This window comes from Pseudonaja textilis, chromosome 3, assembly GCF_049901715.1.
Source record: "Pseudonaja textilis isolate UNSWEBS1 chromosome 3, rPseTex1.2, whole genome shotgun sequence".
Lineage (NCBI taxonomy): Eukaryota > Metazoa > Chordata > Lepidosauria > Squamata > Elapidae > Pseudonaja > Pseudonaja textilis.
In genome coordinates this window covers 145,215,389-145,235,380 of record NC_141992.1, presented here as the reverse complement: position 1 = coordinate 145,235,380, position 19,992 = coordinate 145,215,389, and the positions used below count along the sequence as shown (strand labels likewise).

Genomic DNA, 19,992 nt, shown 5'->3' with positions numbered 1-19,992 from the left:
TAAAAATGAAGTTTTCAGTGAAGTGAAGCTTTCGTATTATTATCTGGGTCAGCTCAGATCTTAGGAAGACATTTTGAAAACTTGCATAATTAAAAAAAGAGCTAGCTTTTGAATGTTTCTTGGCAATTCATTAAACTCAAGCATTGAGACCAGGTAGCTATTGTTGCTTCTGAAGTTCTCCAGTAGACTGAACTTTTTAGAAACATTGACTCCTAAAAGTAGTCAGTGGTGAAGCTGATGACATTGACATCATGTGATCTCTAGAAAAGTGAGTTTAAATGTTCTATTATGATCAGTGGTTAAAGATGTTGAGCTGGAACCAATTAAAGTACTTCATTAATTTTGTTATAAGCCATTGTCTGCATTTGTTCATAACAAATCCAAAGGGGGAGTCAAATAGTCAAGATGGTGGCTGCAGCTATGCCAGTGAAGCCCTGTTCCCCTTTTTTACATGTGTTACATGACGTTCATAAAATGGATGGGGCTTAGATATGAGTCAAATTTTTGCCCCCTCCCAATAGCAAAACGATTCCTGGCTTATTTTTCTAGCTGTTGAAATCCACCTCACTTCCCTTCACTTATGAGATCAATTTGCTTATATGATTGCATCCATACCCATTTTTTAAAAAAACCTGGCGCTGGTAACCTCACCAAATCTCCCAAAATCGACTAAAAAAACATTAGTGCCACTGCCATGCCTTCTAAGGCCCAAACAAGAATAGGAGCCTCATCAAAATAAAATTACCCACTCCAATATAGATCTAAATTATGGACCATAAAAGGGATCTGAACAGATTTATGACTGTATGTGTGTGTGGGTACATGTCGGTGTATAGGTACATGTGTACAGGTATGATGCATTTAAATGATTATACTGCATATGAATATTTCATAGCTCTTGATTATTTTCAGGTTCTTATGCTGAAAACTGTGAGTGAATATACGTTAATTTGCAGTTTGTTCTATCTACCTGCCGCAATTAGGTAGCTTCCCAGAAACCTAAAGAAGTTGCCCTTGTCTTATTAGTCAAGAATAAAGCTGAATGGACATTAAATTAATTTAAAGCAGTCCAGTGCAGTTTCTTTTTCTTTATTAACAAGGAAAACCATTTATTAACCATCAGTTTGGTTCTTGTAAAGAAGGTAGCTCTATTCTTGTCATTAGAAAAGTGTGAACAGAAAACTTATTTTGGCTAATTTTAGTAATCCCTATAGTATCTGTCATTTCTGAAAGATAGGGGTAAAATTTATGCTTACAAACCAGAAGTTAACAATGCTGAGTAACATACTAAGCAGCAGCAATTTATTATTTAGCACTCCATGACATGTCCTGATTAAATTATTCAGTCAACGATGCAGACTTACCTTTTGTCATGAATACATTTTGGTGACGTAAAAACTCTCAACATTCCATTTATTGTCTTGCTTCCCACTTGATGCATTGCAGCTGTTGTCACTGACCCATTTCCCCCTTAGCTTTAGGAGCACTAATTAATGCAGGGCTGTGATTCATTAACAGCAAAAAATAAAAACAAAAACAAAAATATGTCACTTGACATATTTAGAAGGCAACTGAATTGGCATTTAATATTGGTTTTTCCTGTATCACACAATGGCATTTATGAACATGGGAACTGCCATATTATATGAGATAAATGAAATAATTAATTAAATCCCTTTTTCTGAAAATTGCCAGTGCGGCCAGACAATGGAGAAGTGTAATGAATGTTGGAGGATGGATGGATGGAAGGAAGGAAGGAAGGAAGGAAGGAAGGAAGGAAGGAAGGAAGGAAGGAAGGAAAAAAGGAAGGAAGGAAGACTATGATTTCAAAGAGGATATCATGAAATAAGGTTTGATTAGATTTTCACTGAATTTAGTCTAATTAATTTCCTTAAAGAAAGGATTAATTATTATTTTTTCCTTGGATAGTTCTGTTTATAACAAGTGGTAGAAAATGTTTAATAAGGCTGCAACCACATATTTTGGAATCACAAGAGATTCCTTCCGTGGAATTCATGCAGAAATCATAAAACTGTAGGCATGTGATTTCTTGATCTTTAATTGGCAAATTCATTTGCATATAAAAAAGCTCTCAGGCATATTTTTGAGGGGGAAATACCATTTGCCTATATACTCTTCCAGAAATATTGTCTGTTGACTTTGAGCATAATGAACTCTAACGAAAATATATCATAAAACTAATTTTGCAGCAAAACTATTAATTTTCTTTTCAAATCTTTGAATTCAATAGCTGTATACAGGGATGAACGTGTGATATCAACCTCTACAGATGTGCATGAATAAAATTAGATATATCTACCTGAAGCAAAGTTTAGGTTCCTGAGCAGCATTAATATTTTGAATCCCCACTCTTCTTTTTTCTTTTAATTGTCTAAATTAAACATAGTGCTAGAAGGGGGAGGAATGCTAGTGGACAATTTAATGGAAGCTCTGGAAGATGATGACAGCCTTAACCCAATGTCTTCCAAATGTGGTAGGAATAAATTCCCTAATGCCCAGTTAGTATAGCCAGCTGCTGATTAGGTAGGAGACAAATGTAGTACATAAACCTCTGCTATTTTATAGATGAGACCTCCAGAGTATCATATTGTCTGCTTCTGGGGGAGTGAATTATCATGAATTTGAAAATGCCCTGAGACAATGCCATGGGCCAGAGGTCTGTTGCTAAGGAGGAAAAAACATAATGTATAACCTTCTCTTCCTAGGCGGTCTTTGAGAGGCTGTCAGGCCTACTTTTAGTCCCAGTGTAAATATTCAAAGTGCCAATTTTCTCTGGCTATAGATGTAGGTGAAGGCAGAGTTGTATAAGAAGAATTCAGGATTGCATTAGATAAACAATTTTTATACTAAGTTAAAGCAAAGGATTTGACAGTTGGTTAGAACTGAAGTGCACAAGTTTTGTGCATCCATATGGAGGCTGTTCATTTTGTGTTTTACTCCATGTGGTAAAACACATGTTTTGCTGTGGTTTGCCATGCAAAGCATTATAAAAAATGTTCCCCATGCTTGTTATTATGACAGCATATGTATTTTCATTATTTTTAATTATATGTGCATCTTAGTATATCAGCCAAAGCTAAGGCAGGATGCAATCAATAAAACAACACTTATCAAAATTTGAAAAATGAACAATGAGTGATTTATAAGCATACATTATGGGATATAGATAATAAATATTTACATACCATACCTGAAACTAGTACCATTAAATTATATTAAGGAAGACCCAAAGGCTGGTGCAAATAGTTCTTTCTCATGCTGCAACAGAAATGATGAGCATCTGAAGACAGGGGATTCTTTAATATTGTGCATTTTCAGGATAAGAGTCTTTAATACCCAAGTAATCTTCTACACATCAATAAGTGAGTTATGTGATACATTAGTTAATATTGGACTGGCACTGAGGAGATCTGGTTCTAATACATCCTCAGCCACAGTGGCTCAATGGGTGACAATGGACCAATCATCATCCATACTCCCTTGAACTCCTCCATGGAAGGCAGGATATAATAAATTGGAAGTTATAAAATGCTCAAATCTGAAGCTTTGAACATTTAATATGTTAAAAATCAAAAATGAATATTATTTAGCATGCATAATTGTATGTTCATGCTATCTGTATTCACTATGTCAATGTCGAGGCTAACTCCACATGGAAGGCTATATTAATAGATGTTAATCTAAATAGGCAATGGCTAATATAAACTACTAGCAAACCACAAATGGTTTTTCACTCTTTGGTGAAAAAAACTAGCCTAGCCAAAATTACATTCATTCAATATGTTCAATCAATTCATTCATTTGAAATAGTGAGCCTCAGTGGCAAAAGGAAATTGAATGAATTCTGAAAAGTATAATCCCTTCTAAAGGTAGATCAGTTAAGATTGTTTAAGTCTTGGATTCACCAAAAACTATGTCTCATCAGGACTTACTTTTTTTGGCCTGGCAACCACATCTATTTTCAACAACAGGGTAAACAGAATGGAATACAATAAACAAAATAATAATGCTTAATCCACCACTGCCTAATCAATTTGTCAAGTGGCTTCATATTGATATTAAGCAGTATGGTTAAAAATGGAATTCAATGGTATGATCATTTAGTACATATAAACAGAATCATTGAAAAATAAAGCATAGTGTCTTCCAAATTATATACTGCAAGCAATGTGCCAAAATCCATTGACACTGTCAAAAGGGTCTTTTTTTCCTGGTCTCTTCTGGAAAAGAAACCATTAGTCAGGACAATCAGGACTGCTTAGAACCTAAATCTTGATACGACCTTTCTCCAGTTCTTGGAGGCAGCTAAGTAATGTAAGGCATTCGACACTCCCAGTTTTCCTTTGTATACTCTTACACTGGGCATGTGATGAAATTGAATGATTGTGTGAACTTACTTAAGCTACAACACCTGGAAATCAAACTGAACTCAATGTTTTTTTTTGGATCTGTTTCTTGGTGTTATATATGTGCAACATCCACATATACTTTGATGTGGCCAAGTATCTCTTGAATATGTAGAGCAGAAAAGGTGATGAAACACAGTTTGGCCTAGTGGTTAGAACACTAGGCTAGAAGCCAAGGGACTGTGTGTCCTAGATCCACCTTACGCCTGAAAAGCACCAGAGCCAGTCATTCTCTCTCAACTTAACTCATCTCAGAGGATAGTTGTAGTGCAGAAAAAAAGGAGGAAGAAAAAAAATATTATGTTCCCCACCTAGAGTTATTTATATAAAATTAGCAAAGGTAAGATTAAAAAATAATTAAAAAATGTGAGGGGGAGGAAACATTAATTATTTATTGGCTCCTCATTGGTTTCTTCCTTTGATCTAGAAAAACTTTTTTGTCTTCTCAGGGATTTCAAATTTCCTAAGAGTTCAAAGCTATAAAAGCATTTAATGCTGTAATACCTGGTTTTCATAACCCATTAAATGTTGCTTCAAAGTCATTGTTGGAACTCATTGCTTTTCCATGAAAAGTGATATTTCAGTTATTGGCATATAGTTCAGCCTATGTGATTATCTGTGAAAAATAAAATCTAAAATTAACATAATATTTTAATATGAACAGCCTTGATTACTTTAGTCATTCTAAATATTACATTAGCATAACTCAGACTCAACCACCAAAAGGCCTAATTCTCAGGTCTAAACTTATGGATTCAGTTCTGTGATCCCAGGCTTATTATGAATTTCAGTACTCAGTTATTAACTTGGGGCTGACATTTCTACTAAGGCATGAGATAGAACACTAACTTTCATAAGATATTTTTAGAGTAAGAAAATCTAGCAAGGATTCAGCTGCCCACACAAAAGTGAAAGGAGAGTGTATTTATAATGAAAGTAAAAAAAAAAACGACATTATTTCTGGAGTAAGTAAACATTTTGTATAAGGTTGCTCCCAACAATAGTAGAATTAATTGGCTATTCATGTAATATTAACGGAAGGATACTAGGATCTTTACTTCTATAAAAAGGCCAAGTATTTATATAAAGGCAAATCCTCCTATCCAGCACAATAATTTGCTTCACTCTAATATTTGCTCCTATGATTTTGGTGCTAAATATCTGCATAAAATTTGCTCTTTGATGTCAACAAAATACTGTTTAGCCTAAGACACACATGATTCATTCATGAGAGAAATGTTACAGTTTTATCTGAAGGTAAGAATCCAGCTGGTATCCTTATGCATTCTAAAGATGTTTTGATCTAGGGCAAGTATGGTTAACTCATTGTCAGTAAGCCTTAAAAAAATTTTCTGCAGATACCACATCGAAAGACCATCTTATATTTTTTTTTAAAAAAATATTTTTTTAAAAAAAATGAAAGAAATTAAAGTAGGTGCAGTAAGCATTAGGAAGCCACTCATTTTACCTTATTTTTTTTTCCCCAAAGCTGAAACCAACCTTAACAGCCTAAATAAACAAATGAATTCTGACTATTTTAACCCTGCTTTTTTTTCCTGACATAATTGTGTTGCTGTCATATAATCTGCTGCTCAGATGACCTGAAAAAGAAAGATGGAAATGTGTATTCCATTTGCTAATCAGCATAGTGATTTTGATTAATTCCTTTAAAAAAAAAACTCTGCTATATTTTACTCCTGACATTTACATAAGGGGTGTCCAACCTTGGCAACTTAAAGACTTGTGGACTTCAACTCCCATAATTCACCAGCTACTTATGCTGGTTGGAGAATTATGTGAGTTAAATTTCACAGGTCTTAAAGTTGCCAAGGTTGTGATCTCCTGAACATGCTTTTCTTGAACATCCCAACCTGTAGTTTTCTGAAAATGATTTGTTAGAGAAGGCCTTTCCCAAATCATATAGTCCTACTGAAGTGTTAGGGCAGCAGGTAGATTCTTCACTGTATTTAAAATGTACAATCGCCATCTTTTCTACCAAACACAACAGGCCCCCTAAATTTGGATTTACTGATAGTTTTGCTGTCTCTTTTGGCTTTTACTGAAGCAAAATAACAGAATCAGCATCAAGGTAGAGACATATATTTTAGCTATTCATAAAAATGCAGTGCTATATCTCAGTGAATATTTAAGATGTGGCATATATAAAATGGATTGTAATCATTGAAAGGCTTTCTTTCTCCCTCTTTTTTTTTTCTTTTGCAAGGAGACAATTTCCTTACTGGAAATTGAGTGACCTGGAAAAAAGGAACATACAAATGCAGTCTACAAATGCAGAGATCTTAAGCAAAAATACATACGTAATTACAAGTACACTGAAGAATATGTATATATTCCAAATTTCCACAAGGTCAATCTGTGAGGTTCCTTTTCTTTAAAAAACCCTGTTCCTCGTGCAACATTTCAAACAATTTGTGTGACAGCCAGGAGACTGCTACTGAAAAGATTATACTGCTCACAGAATATAAACAAAAATATTTAATAAAATAAAATCCTTTGTTTATCTGGTTCTATAGAAATCTTACCCAAATAAATCAATGCTGTTCCTCTAGCAGTGTCTCTAACTTCATATATACCTAAAGGTTTCAGGCTGTTCTATCTCATTCTGTCCTGCTATTCCCTACAAATGGACAACCCAGAATATTTTGCTGTTTGAGCTGGAAAGTGAATCTGATGACAGTCCTTGAGATGTTGCACTATAATAGTAAAGGAACTAATTAATATCAGCTCCCTTTTAACTATGCAGCATATACTGCCTTGGGCAGGATATTCACCCTACCCAATAGCAGGACTGTTCAGATATAAGATACCTCCCACTTTGGATTTCATTTTTTTTTTTCTATTTCATTGTCCAGGATTAAAAGTGGTTTTTATTGTCTGAACTATTTTCCTGGGAATAGACTATTTGGGAGAGGGTGAAACCTATAATAGTATTTAGAACAAAAAAACCCACTTATTTCTCTCTTTCAATATCTTTCCTGATTTTAGAGTTTCAGTTATTGCATTTTGATTTGAACAGAATCCAGAAGGCCAAGAGTTTGCCACTGTTCTGCTAGGACAGCATTAATTTTTTCCTCTTTATTTATTTTTTTAATGATCCTACTTCAGTTTTCAAAATATGCATATGTATGCATCTCTCTCTCATGCACACACACAATGACACACACACACACACACACATCTTAATATCAACAACAACAAGTTTTCTTCGAAATCTGAGAATCTTTAGAAGGATCATCTGGGATCCGTAGTTGGATTGATCTCATTGATTAATAAAACAAATCAAATCTCTGTGGAATAGAACTCTTTTAAAATTATTTCAGGAGGTCATCTAAAATTGATTGTGAAAACAATGCATAGATACTATTATATGCTGCTGACATTGCAACATATTAAGTATCTGACTTTTTTTTCTTTTTGGTAGTTCTTAGCAAATTGCTACATCTTCTCATTCTTTCCACACACAGTGTGGCCAAGAAAACATGTGCCCATGTATTTACCAGGAGTCATGTTCCCTTTGATTGAGAGCGTTTTTTCGGGTGAAGATATTGGAAAAATAACCAGGCAGCTTCTCATAATATCAAACAATTATTCCATTCTTGTTCATTCCTCCTCCTGATATATATGAATTAATGTAACATTAGAAATTGATTAAGTTTCTATTGTTAGCTGCTAGGCTTGTTATTGCAGGATATTGGAAAAATAAAATGGATTTTTAATGCAGCAATACGTCAAGGGGTAGGTGATTGCTTTGATTAAAAAATGGATAGGACAAAACGAATTTTGTTAAAACCCTGAACGATAATTACTTAAATCTAATCACAGTTTATTGGCAGTATTAACAGCATTTTTCCTACAAATTCCAATGAATTTAAGATTACATACATAACTCTGTATATAGTGTATTACTTTATGTGAGAATTTTTCAATGTATATTCTTATTTCCCCACATTTCTTTTTTTTACTAAATATCAAAATGCAATGACAGTTCAATGCACTGCCATTCAATTTGTTGAATTAAACAGTTAATGAAAAAATAAGCTAACTTACCACAAAAATGACAACTCAATACATTTCTTGTTCATCTCACTGTCTGAACTTTGATTCATGTTCAAAAAGGGCATAATGCTCTGCCCTTTTTGATCTTGAAATCTGTGAATTGCAAACTCTTATATTTTTATATAAAGTGTGTTTCATATATGAGTGAATCAATATAGTGGGCATTTAGTTGTCTGTTAGCAATTATCTTCTTAAAAATCCCAATTACTTTCCTAACAACTTAAAACATTTTATTATTTTATTGTAAATATTTTAGAGATTGCATTTAGGAAAATCTAGTAGATGTTTTTTTCCCACATCCCTTGCCCCTACCCCACCTTCCCAATATAGTGGAAAATCAAATTAAGGAGAAAAGATAGAGTCCCTTGATGGTGAATCTATGGCACGTGTGCCAGAGGTGGCAGCAGAGTCCTCTCTGCAGACATGCAAGCCATCACCTCAGATCAGCTCTGTCACGTATGCGTGCATGCCTCCTGCCAGCCAACTGGTCTTCAGGTCTCTACCGCACATGCCTGGGGTGGGACTCATGCGGGGATGCACATGCATGCACGGGGGTGTGTGCATGCACGGGGATGTATGTGCATGCACAAGGGCAGGGTGCATGCACAGGGTCATGTGCCCATTGCATTTTGGGGGGGTTGCCTATGTGCGCTTTGGGCACTTGATGCCAAAAAGATTAGGCATCACTGAAATAGTTGCTTCTAGATGTTTCCTTGTTTCTACTCTCCATGAATAAATTTAACAGTTTGGGTGAAAGGAGTGGCAGATAAGTTAGCCGTGGGAAAAATGTAAATGTGATATGCTGGGTAGTGTTTAAGTTAATGCTCTCTAACATAGTTAGGAAGATCATTTCTCATAGGAACTTATAGTTGCTTTTGCTTTTTATATAGTATAGATAGTTGTCAACTTATGACCACAATTGAGTACAAAATTTCCATTGCAAAACAAGACAGCTGTTAAGTTAGTTTTGCCCCATTTTACATCCTTTCTCACCACAGATGTTAACCAAGTAATTACAGTTGTTACTAACATGGTTGTTATATGAATCTGGATTCCCCATTGACTTTGCTTGTCAGAAGGACGGGAAAGGTAATCATATGACTCTGGGACACTGCAACCATCAGAAATACATGCCAGTTGCCAAGAATCCAATTTCTGATCATGTGACCATGGGGAGGCTGCAGTAGTTGTAGGTTGTAAGTGTGAAAATGAACATAAGTCACTTTTTTAGTACCGTTGTAACTTGGAATGGTCACTTAACGAAGGGTTATAAGTTGAAAACTATCTGTACATTGAATCATGAAATTAGGGAACTTTAAAATTCTATGATTTTTCATGGAAAATGATTCTCCTAAGAATGTTTGAAACCAACAAAAAATTGATTTCAACAAAACTTTGTTACATTCTACTAAGATGAGTTTGAAAAAAATGATCGATTGCAGTAAGTAGTCGTAAACAGGTTTTACCATGATGGGATCCTGATTTGTTTCATTATAAAGTAGATAATCTGCTGGATCATCATGTCAATTGTGTCATCATTTCAGAGAGATTTAGTTATGTAAAAAAAAAAATCAAAAATTTGGCAAAAAAAAAACAATGAGAACAGGATTAATTTCTTATTTTTTGCTGGCTTCCCCATTGACTTTGCAAGCTCTAGTAAGCTTGCAGGGAAAAAGTCAATGGGGAAGCCAGCAGGGAAGATTGTGTGTTGCTTGGGTAATTGCCCCCCACCCACCCACATACTTCCTTCAGTCCTAGTGTACTTGTGGGCACTGGTATAGAAGAACAGCAGGCAGAGTTGGGGGATGGTGTTAAATGTATTGCCAGTTTAGAGTCCTTATGTTGCCACAGAGTCCAGCCATCCTTGAATGCCTCAGACTCTTATTTAGCACCAATTTAGTGCTGATGGTTAGTTGACTAGATTGTTATGTTTAGGCTTGAATAAATGTTTTGTGCTGTGAGTTAATGTATGGCCCTGATCTTAGTGCCTTACATCTGACCACTCTTGCATACCCTCCCTACCCCATGGGTCACCCGCACTCTATCCATGCATCACATCCTCACACTTCCTCCCTGACTCTCACTGCACCTCTCAAGCAACCTTGTGTACCCTTATACACCACCCCTGATCTGTGCCACACCTATCATGCATCCCAGTGTGTCCTCCCTGACCTTTGCCAGACTACTTGTACAGACTTTATCTCCCTCATCTGCCTGGCAGCAGCCACTTACCTTTATGCTGGCCTTGAACTGTGCAACTTCCTGACAACTTCCCCACTGGCTTTATTTGTGGGGAGCTGTCAGGGAACATTGGAAATTAGCAAGATAGTAGCATGGTAGTGCTAAAGCAACCACAAGTTTTCCAAATTTAAAATCGCACAGGAGTAAGGAGCCAAGCTTATTAGGTGTCCATTTGGGGTAACTTGGCTCAAAAATTGTTGGGCTACGATACAACATTTTGCCCAGCTGAAAGTTACAAACATACAAACAGATACAAGAATGTTAGTATTATATAGATAATGGATTTCTGAACCACTTTCCTTCTAGTTTTTCATTCCAACAATATTTTTGCAGTGTGGTAATGATAATCCAGTACCAAGAGGAACTCAAGACCATATTAGCTAGGGAGCATGAAAGCTTTAAAGAGAGCATTTGTCACATTGTATTTTATAACCACTGAAGTGACTCTGTATCATTCTAGTAAGTGGGAATTATCATTGAGAATGAACATAGCATTTTCTCACCAACATCGACACTCCTACTCCTGTCATTGTGAAGTGATAATTACTTTCAGAACAGAATGAACTGAAAAGAGACCTGCCAGGCAACTCTTCATAGGGAGCACCAGGATGTCTTTTTTCCTGCAGATAATGTGGTTCAGTTAGCAGGTCATTTGACCAATAGCCCCGCTATAGCTTCTGGTGTCAGATTTCTTCTGTGCAAATCTATTTTGTTCAGTCTGTTTGCTGACATTGCAGTTCCGTTAAAAAAAAGTCGCAAGAACAACCTAATGAAATTTTTTTTTTTTTACTTCAGACAGGTACTTATGTTCCAAGGTTAGCTTTGCTTAGATTATAGCTTTCTTTACCTGTTTAAATGACTAAATAACAGACGTACAGTAATACAAGGAGTTCAAGAATGCTGATCTTGCAGTGATGGCAATGCATAGGCCTTCTCTCAGGAGTGGGAGAAATAGGCAATGTCATATGATCATCATCATCTTCATGATCATTGTCATCATCATCTTCCCTGCATAAGATTCACTTTATTATATTTTATTACTACAATTGTGTATTACAACAGCTTTATAATTCTTACAATTTTATTGCAGATCTGAGTTCTTTGCTGCCTAGTAAACAAAGAATTAAAAGCCACTTGAGATTGTCAGTCCTGTAACTCTGGATAGTACAGACAATTATTGTATTTCAGAATAAATTTATGTGCTATATACTATACATTAAGTAGGACATGAACCGTAGCATTTCGACAATAATGTTTGGATATGCTTTCTTTTATAAGCAACACTGGATCTGGTAAATTTGTATTTATATTTCTTCAGTGCTGCTGCTTCAACAGGATGTAACATGTTTCAAATTCTTGAAGTAATGGAGTGCTTAGAATTGCCACTATATTTTTGCCATTATAATTGTATCTATGAACTTGAAAAATATTACTTTTATTGTAACTGTAATTATAAATAATAATTACATTCTCTTTCAATTATATTGTTTTTAAAGGTAAAAGATGCCAGTTCACTCAGGCTTTCCTCGTAGGATTTAGTTTTTAATTCCAATGATCTGTGTTGCTCTGCTTTGGACTTGCATTTGTCTGAATCTTAAAATTGGATGCCCCAAATTGACTTCAGTAGTCAAAATTTTTGCTTTGTTTATGGGCTACAGTTCTATTGATAGCATGCAAATTGTGTTAACTTTTTTGACGTGCAATTGACATTGCTCACTCATATTCAACTATTGTGTTCAACTCCTAGAGGAGATCAACCCTGACTGCTCTTTAGAAGGCCAGATCCTGAAGATGAAACTCAAATACTTTGGCCACCTAATGAGAAGGAAGGACTCACTGGAAAAGAGTCTAATGCTGGGAAAGATTGAGGGCAAAAGAAGAAGGGGACGACAGAGAATGAGGTGTCTGGGTGGAGTTACTGAAGCAGTAGGAATGAGCTTAAATGGACTCCAAAGGATGGTAGAGGACAGGAAGGCCTGGACGAATGTTGGGCATGGGTTCACGATAGGTCAGAGACAACTTCACAACTAACTAACAACAACAATAATCCAAAGACTGTTTCCAAGACAATTAACATTGTCATGAAGCCCAGTATTTTGCACTTTCTACCTGTACATCCATGGAGAATCTCAATCATCCAGGTCATGGTTGTCCCAAAGGACCCAAAAGGTAACTGGATTTTCTTGGGGTTTTTTTCCTTGAAAATATTTCACTTCTCATCCAAAAAGCTTCTTTGGTTCTGCTGGAAGCTTTTTGGGTGAGAAGTGAAACATTTTTAAGGGAAAAAAAAACAAGAATGTCCAGTTGCTTTTTGAAGAAGCACCTTTGATATTTCTACCTGTATATAACTACTGCATTTTGTAAGTATTAAATTCATTTGTTTTCAACTTTGAAGCGTGAACATTCATATTAAGTTTTGATGGTCCTTTTTAAGCATTGGTTATCCCATTCTGTTTTTATTCAACACACATTCCATTCTGTTTCAAGGTATCAGTGAAAATATTGAAGAATCCCAGTTCCGGGATCAAATACAGTGGCATGTGATTTTGTTACTCTTGTCCATTTCAACAAGAATGGAAATGTTGATGATTTTACTATAGTTCTAAAAAGTATATATTAGCATATGGAAACCATGAGTTGGAGGACATAGATCAGTATGTGTAAGCCTAATCCACACTATGATTTTTGAAATTATTTTGCAAATTTGCCACAGGGATGTCAAGGAAAAGGCATATATAATTACTTCCAAGTTGCATTAATATAGATCCATGTCTGGGTAAACATTTTCATGGATTTGTTTAAATATTCAATCATATTACCAAATGAAAAATAAACTCAAAATAAACTCAAAATATATCACTGAAGTATGTATATGTTGTTGCTAGTTTTTTATTGCTTATTGGGGAAAAAGCATCTAGGTTAGAAGTAAGAACACACTTTTGACTACTTAGCATGTGCAAATCATATTGACAAAATGACCAGATTTGATCTGGCAATTTTGTTCTGCATTCCACTCACATGTATATTTTAATAGTATGTGTGCGTATTTAAATTGAGATCAGTGATTATATGAAAGCCCTAAACAACAGGGGATTTCTTGAGAGCTACATACATCTAATGAAGAGCTGTTTTCTGTTAAATATATGATAGGGAAAAATTACAATTAAGGATACAATTTTGTACACACTCATAAAAAGATTTTTTCAAAAAAATGATAAAAATTTGAGCTTTCGGATTTCTCTGGTTCTACAATTTGATTATATCCAACAGCTTTATTAATTTGTTTCTTCTATTATATTTTATCTTTCTTCTCAATGGTTTTGCTATTATTCTAATGAGTATTCCACCTTTAAGTGATGAATATCTTTTCCATATGTAAGACAGTTTTAATCTAAATTAAAATATAAAGCAAGGTTTAAAATGTAACATACACATGTAAGCATCGAAGCTGCTTAAAATCACCTTTAGGTGAAATGGATGGCACATAAGTTTAATAAATAAATAAATTTTCTAGAAAGTTATTTAGATCAAAAGTTCACAAAATGGGAGATAGTTAAGGATATATAGCAGTCTGAAATAGATTTTTTATGTACAGTGTCCATAGTGTACAACCTGGATATAAAAGGTGGTTTTCTAATAATAAATATAAGATATTTTACACAATAGTGATATTTGATGCACATAATGTATTGCTTTATCAGAAAGAAGCAGAATGTAAATTCAGCATCTCATCACTGCGTATTGTTTCAAATGTTATTTTTTTCTATGGCCAAATTCATATTTAGTGAGGGAAACATTACACATGTGTAGATACTAGACATCTTGTTTGTTTACAGAATAAAAAAAATTGAAGTATCTTAAGCAGTTTAATCCAAACCTCCTAACTTCCTAATTCTAGAAGTGAATTCGTCAGCTAGCATTCAGTAATGAAAATAACAGAAAAATAAAAATTAAAGTACTCTATTTTAAAAATAGTTGCCTCTCTGCAAGTAGGCCTCTCATGATTTTATGAAGTGTTTAGACTTAAAGATATAATTTTAGACCATGTAAATAAAATGACTAATTTTTATAGCTGAGCCATGGGGAAAAGAGGGTTTATATAGAATAAGTGTCAATTTGCACATCCCTGAAAGAAAGGAGTGATAAAGAATAAATATTGCATGCATTTCTTTTCAAGGTAAATGGTGTGATCCTCCAAAATAGAACCTGTCACACCATGAATTACCATGAAGGACAAAGATCCTACTACCCCCTAACATGAAAAGCTTGGAAGTTGCATGCCTCAAATATAACAAAATGAAGTAAATCTTTGGTGGTCTATACAAGTAAATGATGATGTTGACATAAAAGAAATATTGACAAAAATTTACAGTCATAATAAGGGGGAAGATTTAATTCATAGAGGACCTCAGAACATTAAAACCATAAGGGCTAGTAGATTAATGCAGTACATTTTTTTAAAAAAAGAACAGCTTCTGCTGGCAAATATTCTAAGCAGAAGATATTACGTATAATAAACATATTTAATATTAAATATATTTACTATGTATAACATATTGAGACATGAAGTAACATCAAATGCAAATAGTTGCAATCTTATGTAGTCAAAATATAAACAACAATCAATTGTTTATATTTTTATTCCAAAATAAGTTCCATGAGGTTCAGTAACATTGATTATTGCTTGACCCCTAGAACTTTATTCTAAGTAACCAAAATCTTATCAATGATTCCTCTTTGAATTATTTAAAAGTTTTGTCACATATTAAAACCCTGAAATGAAGTTCCTATTATCACTACATTGAAATCACTGCACTCTTTAAGTGTTTGTGTTTCCAAACAAAAAAGAGAGAGAAGAAGCCAGACAACTGCTCAGAAGTAAATTCTGTATAAAGATTATGGCTGAAACTGATCGGAAATTCTGGGCCATGTTGGTGTTATGTCTCCAGGTAACTGGATTAGATTTTATGAATAAGGTAGTACCAATGCAAATTGATTGCAACAACTGCTTCCTTCCACTTCAAAGTGCTGCTTTTAATGTTCATGGTATAGCACCAGGTTACTTGAGGGACTGCCACTCCCTAATTATATCTGTCAATCCTATCATATCTGGCAGAAGAGATATCCTGTGGGTCCGGTATGTTAGGGAATTACACTTGGTGGGTCCCTTTATTTTTGCTATGGTATCTGCTTTATGGAATATTATTTCTCCCACATACCTCCAAAATGAAATTAGCTTCATTACTACTTATTTTCTAGAAGTCCCTCAAGTTCTAGTTATGCCATCAGCCTTCAGTGTCCTGGGGGAACAGTAATCTTGAGGTGGCTCCATTATTCCTGTTAACATTTAATCTTTTTTATGATCTTTAAAACTTTTTAATAATGACTTTTTAATACATTCAACATTTCATATCTTTCTTACGTGCAGCCCATAGTCACTTTTTGTGAGATAGGTGGCCATATGAATATGATAAATAAATAATTCTTTTTTCACACAAGTTACATGAAGAATATTAAGCTGTGTATTTCATAGGAGTAGCAGAAATAGTAAGAGACCACTGATCAAAAGGTAATAAATGATCAAACAAATTATGTGGATTTGTATTCCTGACAGATTTGAGACAGATTTTTTCCTGACACCTTTGACAGTGAATATCTAATAAAAATCAAAGTAAATGCTTGTATTTCATGAAAGTCACCATCATAACTATCACATTTTTTGATTTTTTATTATTCAAAAGATAGAAAATCTCTAAAGAGCATTACTCTTCTGAATTAAGTAGACCTCTGTTATCAATATGGAATTTTCTGAAATATTTAGAACTGGGCTAAATTTTTTTGGATGTTTACAGTACCTTAATGGACAACTATGTTACTATGTTTTTCACTGGGTTTCATCACTGATCATGAAACTAAGGCATTCTGAAGATACATAATTGAGGATGTTCACAAAGGATTTGAGATGGAATTCTCTGCAGCCCTTCTTGTGGTAAATAGATTTGATTTTCAAATTATGTCCCACCTGTCCTCAATTAGCAATCCAGGTATATTTATATAAAGGCACAGTAGCACTTATTTTTTTTAGTAGCTCTTTTCACTTTTGATTTTGGAAAAAAAAACTGTAGAACAATTTTTAAGTCAAGATGGTGGAGTAATGATCAAAGGAACTTGTAGCATGATCCATAGCTTAACCTCTGGACTGATTTGTAACATTTGTAGCATTTTGAAAGATGTTTTTGGCATGTTTCTCAAAGGTCAAACAGCCCACAGCTAGAAAAGATGGTGTATCTCTGAAATAACTACTTAAAGACCAGTACTATGTGAGAAAATGCTTGTGTATACTGCTGCTAGCAATTCCTATTTATTGTGGGGCTGCTGATACCAACATCTGCTCTTTACAATAGAGAAACCATAATTTGTGTGATATAGTACTATACAAACTGAGCACCAGGGAAAGAGAAAATGAAAATGTTAGAGGTAGAAAGCATATTCTGAGAATTCTGAGGTATTCAACAGCAAACTTACCACTTTAGTATTTTTACTCATGGGTTACTCATGTGCCTATGACTCTATCAAGGCTTCTGTTATGATTATAGGTTTAGCTTTGCTGTGGATCAGGATGTTTACAATAAGACCGAAAGACAAGTTGTTCTCTTGGGAAAAAAGTAGTCTAAAAAAGATGCAACTCATTTGTTACATCTGCCATCTCTGGAACTTACAATTACACTGGACAAATTATGACAAATTGAAGAGGACTGAGAGCAAATTCTGAGGTTATGCTGCTTACTATCTGGGTTTGGCATTTCACACTGCTGGCAATATAGGACTATAATATGTTTGAAACAACGACTTTAGTAGTTTTCTTTTTTCTCTCCCACTAACAAATTTCATTTTTATCACTAGAAAGTTTTTTTTTATTAACAAAATACACAAAAGAGGGAAAAAAAATGTCCTAAATTATGAATTAAAAATGAAAAGTGGAAAAAAAAACCTTATAGAATATATATTTTCAGATATACATATTTCAATAAATTGAAGCCATATTCATTATATAAACCATATTATTGTATACACTGCATAGATGGAAACATATTTGTCTTTATGATGCTGAACAGATCTTTTGATTATAAGCCCATTTTGTACCCAGCTATCAATTCCCATGTGGTAGAGATAAACTTCAAAAAAATATAAACATTTGAAAATATTAAATCTCAAAGTTGTGTTAACTTTTTATCTTATTTATTTATTTATTTATTTTAAAAACCACTCTACAACAGCATAAATTCAGTGAGGACATTTGTAAAATATATCTTGTGGAAAATGGGGTCATCTAAAAAACTATTGATTTTTTTTAAAAAAACTCATCTTTTTATTGATTAAGAAAAACATACAAAAAAGAAATACTAGAAAAAGATACAGGTAGTCCTCAACTTACAGGGGATCACTTAGTGATCATCTGAAGTTACAACAGACCTACCTTTGAGCTGCTTATGACTCAGACCCAAAGTTCTGATGTTTGGAACTTTGGCTCAGTGATCATATGACCAAACTTAAGATGCGTGGCAACATGGCTACATTTCCAGCATCCCTGGTCACGTGACCATGTTTTACAATCATTTTGAGGAAAACCAGCACTTCTAGATTTTGGATAAAACACAGTGAGTTTGTTTAACCACCATGGCATTTACTTAATGACTGCCGCAGACACACACACACGCACATATTGAAGTAGTTTGACAAAAAATAAAAGACAAATTTAAAAAGATTTTAAAAATATTATACAAAGGCTATTCTGGTAGCCTCCTTCTTTCTTTATCTCCCCCTCATATATTTTTTTTGGTCCAGTCACTAACTGCTATTTTTATACTTTAATTTGAACAGTGTTACTCATTCTGTTTGGATCATTGTTGTTGTTGTTGCTTATTATGGTTGACCTCACAGGCATCCAGATGTTTAGACTTGTTTCATTTTTACCAATTTTGTATTCAGAAAAGTAACTAAAAATCTTTGATTACTTTCATCCATTGCCCTAAGGAGCTTAGTGGTTGCATAATTGTTAATATTATAAGTTATAAAGGAGGGAGTGGACTCCCCTGCCATATGCCTATGTGGAAAACATGCAGAGGGTAATCCTGAGTTTTTGTAACTTTTAAAAATCAATGTTCTAATTACTCCTTTGTTGTTTATTTTCAAAAAAGAGATTTATTTTAAGTTCTTACACTTATATTTAAATGTTGTTTTGCTAAGTATTGAAGGAAATTTACCCAGTGCTATCAAAAGTGCCAGCCCCAAAGGATCCAAATAGCTAAAAAACAGTTAAGAAGCAATTTCTGAAAGTGATTAAGAAATGAGGCTCAGTGAAAGACCCCAACCTCAACCACTAAATTGTGGAGTGTCTCAGGGTATGGTACTCTCTTGGTTCATGAAACTGTTGGGCAAAGTCATCCATAGCGTGGTGTGAGTCAGTATGCTGATGTTACTCAGATATATATCTCTGTGCCTGCTCAAGTAATCAGTGTTGCCAATGTGCTGTGTTGATGCCTGAAGGCTATAGAGAATGGTGTGGCATACAACAGGCAAGATTGAGTCGCTTTGGGGCCACCTGAATCTAGGAATTTATCAGCTTTGATTCTGGATGGGATTACACTTTCCCAAACAGATCTGATGCACAATCTGGGAGTCCTTCTGGACTCATGATTCCTGCTCAAAGAGCAGGTAGTAGTCGTTGTTAGGAGGACCAAAGCACAGCTCTAAGTTGTATACCAGTTGGGCCTATTCTTTGATGAAGAAGCTCTATGTTCAGCCACATATTCCCTGCCTATCTTCTGTATAGCTTACTGTAATGTACTGTATAAAAGGTTGCCCTTGAAGAATATTCAAACTCTTCAACTAGTACAGGCAACATGGGCAGTTATGTGCACACCAAGATGTGTGCACATTATAACTTTGGTCTGCAACTTATATTGGCTGGCAATTTGCTGCTGGGTCCAATTCAAAGTGTTAATGATAACTTATGAAGGCCTATGTGACATGGGGGATGTGTTATTTGAGGGATTGCTTCTTCTTAATGACCTATTCCATCAAATCCAGCATAAGATGCTTTTTTGCAAGTTCCATCCACTAGGGAGTCCTCCTTCAGGGTCCAGGAGGGTGGCCTTTTCCGCTGCTGTACATGTCCAATGGGATATGATTCCCAAAGTCAGGCTGACACTGTCCTGATGGTCTTTTAGAAGGGGCCTGGCTTTGC

General features: G+C 34.7%; 1 long non-coding RNA gene across 1 annotated transcript in view; it reads right to left on the bottom strand.

Annotated features, from left to right (window-relative positions):
* Positions 1-1,370: 1,370 nt before the first annotated feature.
* LOC148126357 (uncharacterized) overlaps positions 1,371-19,992 on the bottom strand; it is an 85,115-nt gene continuing 66,493 nt past the window's right edge. Inside the window, exons 2-3 of the long non-coding RNA XR_015742611.1 lie at positions 3,212-3,279; positions 1,371-1,501 (exon numbers count right to left, since the gene is read on the bottom strand). This is a non-coding gene — a long non-coding RNA (uncharacterized LOC148126357). The remainder of the gene's footprint in view (positions 1,502-3,211; positions 3,280-19,992) is intronic.